The sequence below is a fragment of the Lampetra planeri genome, chromosome 82, assembly GCF_965212315.1.
Source record: "Lampetra planeri chromosome 82, kcLamPlan1.2.h2, whole genome shotgun sequence".
NCBI classification, from domain to species: Eukaryota; Metazoa; Chordata; class Hyperoartia; order Petromyzontiformes; family Petromyzontidae; genus Lampetra; species Lampetra planeri.
This window is the reverse complement of record NC_136186.1, coordinates 583,626-589,857: the sequence shown is the minus strand read 5'-3', so window position 1 is coordinate 589,857 and position 6,232 is coordinate 583,626. Positions and strand designations below refer to the sequence as shown.

General features: G+C 41.7%; 1 long non-coding RNA gene across 1 annotated transcript; it reads right to left on the bottom strand.

Annotated features, from left to right (window-relative positions):
• Positions 1-1,422: 1,422 nt before the first annotated feature.
• On the bottom strand, positions 1,423-5,984 carry LOC144738405 (uncharacterized). Its single transcript, XR_013589246.1, has 3 exons — positions 5,810-5,984; positions 3,037-3,767; positions 1,423-1,487 (listed from the first exon to the last, which is right to left on the bottom strand). It is a non-coding gene; the product is annotated as an uncharacterized LOC144738405 (long non-coding RNA).
• Positions 5,985-6,232: the final 248 nt, after the last annotated feature.

The following is a 6,232-nucleotide window of genomic DNA, read 5'->3' as shown; positions in this document are numbered from 1 at the left end:
GATTCTTTGAAAAAAAAAAAAACACGACACGTGACATAAGGAGCGTGTATCAACAGCTTTCCAAGCCGTAGTATCGTGAACAAATCAAGATTTTCTGCTGCCGATGACTGATTATTCGTAATAAAGGTTTTTGGGTAGCTCGCTTAAGTATAGAGTGCCGTAACCCTCCACCACCCGACCCCGCCAGGAAGGTTTGTCACGTAAACACAACGCGTCAATTAATTACTTACTTCAGCCCACCGGTGTGTTGGAGAGTTAATGCACAACAGTTACACATTCATACTTACGCGATCTAACCCAAAACACCTTTATTATGAATATAATTGGTCGCGAAAGCCTGCTACGTGTTAAACCGACTATTACTCCGTTTCAACCGAATACTCGACCAAGTCATATATGAGCACAAACACCAGTTTTTGATTAACTTTCCTTGAAAAGTGTTTGCCAAGTGCTGTGAACATAAAAAGGCAAAGGTGCAGATCTGCAATTCCTTGCTCGTGTCACTGCTGGCAGAAGAGCCTCAACTAGAGGGAGCTCGAGACAACCTCAGTAGATACTCTTAGTTCTTTCGGTAAAGTCACGTAGGTAAAAATGAAATTTAAATTAATAAAAATAGTTTTATTTTTATTAATTTAAATTTCAAATTAATAAAAATATTGTTTTATTTTTTTTTAAATTTTTTTGATTTTTTACCTACGTGACTTTACCGAAAGAACTAAGAGTATGAATCATTGCAGTCACGAAAGCTTCAAATCTAGAACCTCAGTAGAGGCTGGCTCTTCCATACCGCCCAGACGTCTTGGTAGAGATGGCAGTACCCACACTTTACCCCACCACATGCGGCCTGCCATGTAACTGTGATGTACCAATATATACAGCAGAGTAGACAGAGGTGGGACATTTTAGACATGTGTCTATTAAATCTGCCACGCCTGGAGATAACAACCTGCTGACCATTGCACCATGGTAGCAACCGCAAGCTTCACGAAACTAAATAAATTAGTATTAAATTTCGATTTAAAGCTTCTTTCGTGACTGCAGGGATTCATCTTCTTGGTTCTTTCGGTAAAGTCACGTAGAAGGGAAATAATAAAATAATAAAAATAAAACATGATAAAATATAATTCTCACGACGTTTCGGCCACAACGCAAGCAGCCGTCCTCAGGTGAAGAACAGGTCTGTCGGGAAGACAGAGTCTGAATGAAACACCTGTTCTTCACCTGAGGACGGCTGCTTGCATTGTGGTCGAAACGTCGTGAGAATTGTTTTATTTTTATTATTTTATTATTTCCCTTCTACGTGACTTTACCGAAAGAACCAAGAAGATAAATTAGTATTTCCCTAGAATGACTGTATTGTTAATCTGAAATAACGATGCACATGTGTGGACGTGTTTCAATGTGACAAGTGTGTTATCTCGCCTCTTGCCCATCAGGCAGCAGCGTGCTCTGCCAAGGTTGATGCTGTTCAGTGGTCGTTGCTTGAGCTACGAACAACATTTTTCACACAATTAAGTCAAGTGCATCGTTCATAAGAGCACTGCACGAGATGTACATTATATTTCGATTTAAAGCTTTCGTGACTGCAGGGATTCATCTTCTTTTCCAAGAATGACTGTATTGTTAAAAATGACTGTCTCGCACCGCATCCGTGAACATAAACATAAAGCAGTGAGAATTATTTTATGTTTTATTTTTATTATTTTATTATTTCCCTTCTACGTGAGATGTACATTGTACACGTTTACACATATTGCTTTTTAGAACTTTCCAACTGTTAAGTGCTCAGCTCCGCCGGGGGTAAGATGAGTATCATGAACATGAATAAATCTTCAATAAAATTGTGTTTTTGATATAAGGGACTTGCCCCGTAGAACATCAGCGAACTGACCCAAAAGTTTTTCCAAAACTTGGGAGACAAAAGACAGTGTTAAAGGAACCCACCAACGAAACGAAACTTTTTATTTCGATTGAAAGCTTTCGTGACTGCAGGGATTCATCTTCTTGGTTCTTTCGGTAAAGTCACGTAGAAGGGAAATAACATAATAAAATAATTGCTATGTTTTATTTTTATTATTTTATTATTTCCCTTCTACTAAATAATAAAAATAAAACATAATAAAATAATTGTTATTACGTTTAAATTGTATTATTTTATTATTTCCCTTCTACTAAATAATAAAAATAAAACATAATAAAATAATGTTATGTTTTATTTTTATTATTTCCCTTCTACATGACTTTACCGAAAGAACCAAGAAGATAAACTTTTTATTTTATTTCGATTTAAAGCTTTAGTGACTGCAGGGATTCATCTTCTTGGTTCTTTCGGTAAAGTCACGTAGAAGGGAAATAATAAAAATAAAACATAGTAAAATAATTATGTAATGTTTTATTTTTATTATTTTATTATTATTTCCCTTCGACTAAATAATACAAATAAAACATAATAAAAGAATTATGTTATGTTCCATTTTTATTATTTCCCTTCTACTAAATAATAAAAATAATACATAATAAAATAATGATGTTATGTTTTATTTTTATTATTTTATTATTTCCCTTCTACGTGACTTTACCGAAAGAACCAAGAAGATAAACTTTCTATTTTACCACGTGAGATCCCACGCGGCTACATAGCTCTTTCTCAGAAGCCACCTGGCCACACTTTGTTGATAGCTCAACAAAGTGGTTCATCACGTGCCAATTCACATCAGCCAAATTACTCTTCAACGCACGTTCCCAACTGTGGATTGTCCGCGCGTGTATTGGGGCAAGTGCTACCATCATTACCGTCAATAGCTAAACAAAGCACCGTCCCGTGCTTTCTGACGTCAAACGCCGGTTGAAAAGCGCCGCAGAATTCGTGCTCAGGATGAATGTGGACATCAAAGAAGTGGGATCTCGTTTCAAGAAAAAAAATTAGTGGCGCGATTCGTTTACAGACAAGACCAGGCGACACAGGGCAATGAGCTCCAGATGAAACGAATACCTTGACCTTGCCAGTGTCACTTGACCATGACCCAGTTGACTGACCTTCAAATAGTGTCCTCTGAGCTTGACCTTGCTGAACCTGCCCAGTTTCACCGCTGCCTTGTCCGGGTTTATCCCTTCCACGACCCACTTGACCTTGTCCTTGTTGACCCAAAGTGTGACCTAATTGCTGCTGGACTTTGCCCGGCGGACAGCGAGATTGCCTTGGCTGACTCAGGCCCTGATGAGGTTGACCTCGGCCTTGCCCCACCAGAACATGGACGTCACCTGACAGTCCCGGGCTCTGCTCGGGTTGACGTTGACCCTCTTTTGGCCGAGTCTGAGCTAGGCCCAATTGGGTTTTTTTTGTTCCGTCGTGATCTGGCTCCTGCCCTGGCTGATCATGGCCTTGAATTGCCTCTCCGTTGGCTTCTCCCGGGTGACCCTGCCCTTTGCTACCCAAACCTTCAATCGATGGCCCCTGGACTTGCCCAGACTGACCTTCATCTTGTCCCATCTGACTGCAGCCGTGAGCCAATATCTCCTGGAATGGCCTCATTTGTCCCCGACCTTTGCCTGGCTGACTCTGGCCACGGTGTGATGGCCCCTGGCCCTGCCTAGATTGACGGTGACTTTGTTCTGGCTTCCCCTTATTCTCGTAAAGACTGCCTAAGATGCTCTTTATATCGAAGGCGGGGAGTGTGGGAAAATTGCCGTCCGAATTTCTACTGAGGGTTTCACTATCGTTCCCCTCCATGTTGTGTCCTTTGTAAACTCCTTAGACAGCCGTCTTCCTGTATGACACACAGGTACCGCACGTGCACACGAGACAAAACAAATGTGGAATGTATTAAGACAGTGCTACTGCATAGCAAACCACACGGCACCAGCGTGACCTCGTCGCAAAGCAACTTACAACTTGAAATGGGTGTGATGTTTTAATTCCCACCGCCTGTCTGTTTAACGCAGCAGCGTAAATGGAAGTGGGGGCACCGGCTTTGTTAGACTAACAGAGTTAGACTGATGGCCTTAATCTAAGTTGTCTTGTGGTTGTTGTTGTTGTTGTTGTTTGACTTGCATCCCACTGGGATATTTGCACAGCGTTGATGTACAGTGATTTTTCTGCAATATTTTGCTGTCTTTTTTGGGATTTTCTGTTTGCACTCAGTCACTTTAAGATGTTTTCTTGTTCATGTTTTTTTGTTTGTTGCCCGATTCAAGAGCCGAATGGCTCACAGGGCTACACCTAATAAATGCACTTTGAACTTTGTTGCTGCAATTTTACATTTTCAAAATACGAATGCAATACCTTCGTCACATTATCGTTTTCCCAATACGTTAATCGGTAATTGTATTTCCATGGTGTTATTGTATTGATTCTGTGCTTTGCTGCACTTACAATGAGAATCTAGATTCACTTCAAAGTTCTTCAACTGGACTTGCCTCAACGCAAGGCCTACCATGTACTTCTGATAATTGTAACTTCACAACGCTACAATTAGCTCACAAGTGCCTATTTCATCCAAGAGCCACACCGACTCAAATACAAGTTTTTTTCCTCAGTGTCCTGCATTTTGGTTTTAATTTTTAAGATGTAATAACAGCTGTGCTTATTGTTGTTACTAGCTGTTAGTATCCGGCGTTGCCCGGGTCGAAAAAGGCAGACACACATGTAGTTACACACGCAAATCGACTCACACATACATACATAGACTGAACAACAACAACCGCCATTCGCCACTAAGTGGCGGTGACATCACGACAACGCTTGTGCCAGGCCATGTGCACCTTGAGGCCACGTGAAGTGTCGCTGTGGGAGGAATCCCACTTGGCGTGCGAGGGGGAAACACTCAATCCCCCCCAAAGAGATGGAACGTGATGGCGATTTGAATACTTGCTGCACTGCCTTCACCTGGCGTGCCAGGGTATGTCCACCACCCCCACGACTCACACAGGGAGAGAATTCAACAACCACGCCCGGCCGTCTTTGTCTCCCCCAGTGCTAGCGATGTTTACTCCACACCACCACTCATTTGAGACTGAGCCGACCTAGGGGAGTCCCAGAACCGGTTCAGATAATCGTTTGTGGCCGTGATAATCGCGGCACAACACGGCGTGGTGTTGGTGGTTGTGGTGGTGGTTGTGGTGGTGGTTGTGGTGGTGATGGTGGTTGTGGTGGTGGTTGTGGTGGTGGTTGTGGTGGTTGTTATGGTGGTTGTGGTGGTGGTTGTGGTGGTGGTTGTGGTGGTGGTTGTGGTTGTTGTGGTGGTGGTTGTGGTGATGGTTGTGGTGGTGGTTGTGGTGGTGGTTGTGGTTGTTGTGGTGGTGGTTGTGGTGATGGTTGTGGTGGTGGTTGTGGTGGTTGTGGTTGTTGTGGTGGTGGTTGTGGTGATGGTTGTGGTGGTGGTTGTGGTGGTGGTGATTACACCACCAAGTTAGAGAGGGATTGTCAAGGCCGAAGCGAATTACTGCAAAACAACAATTTCGATTTAAAGCTTTCGTGACTGCAGGGATTCATCTTCATGGTTCTTTCGGTAAAGTCACGTAGAATGGAAATAATAAAAGCAAAACATAATAAAAAACATTTTTTTTATTAAATAATAAATCGTTCCATTTTATTATGTTGAATTTGTATTATTTAAATAAAACATAATAAAATGAAATATTGTATTAAATAATATTTTATTTAGTTTTGTAATGTTTGATTTTTATTATTTTATTATTTCCCTTCTACGTGACTTTACCGAAAGAACCAAGAACAACAACAACAATGTCTGTACATCAGTCGCCTGAGGCCAATGATTGTGATTTTAGTAGATCGATGGGGGAATCTTACATATCAATATGATGATGATCGTGGTCAATCCACTGCGTTGATCCACTCACGTCGATTATTGCGGCCTGCACGCATATAATTCGTACAATTATCGATCTCTAAATCGATTTGACGATACGTGAGAACACTTTGATCGTTACCTCATCGACGAGAGCAAAACGCCAAGCCGCGCAGGCCAAGAATCGATTCTTTAAATCGAGTAAAGGAATCGAAAGCTGTAGATTCCTTTAGAATCGGCCTATTCACGTTTAATCGATACCACACACGTTCAGCAGATATCGATTTCGCGCCAGTCAATCACGAGAATGACTGAGGAGAATCGATATCGATGAAGGTCCATTACCCGAAACGTCGCCTATTAAATAAAACAATTTCTCCCAGCCTAATGCACCACCATCACTCGTCATACAGGCACTGCACTCG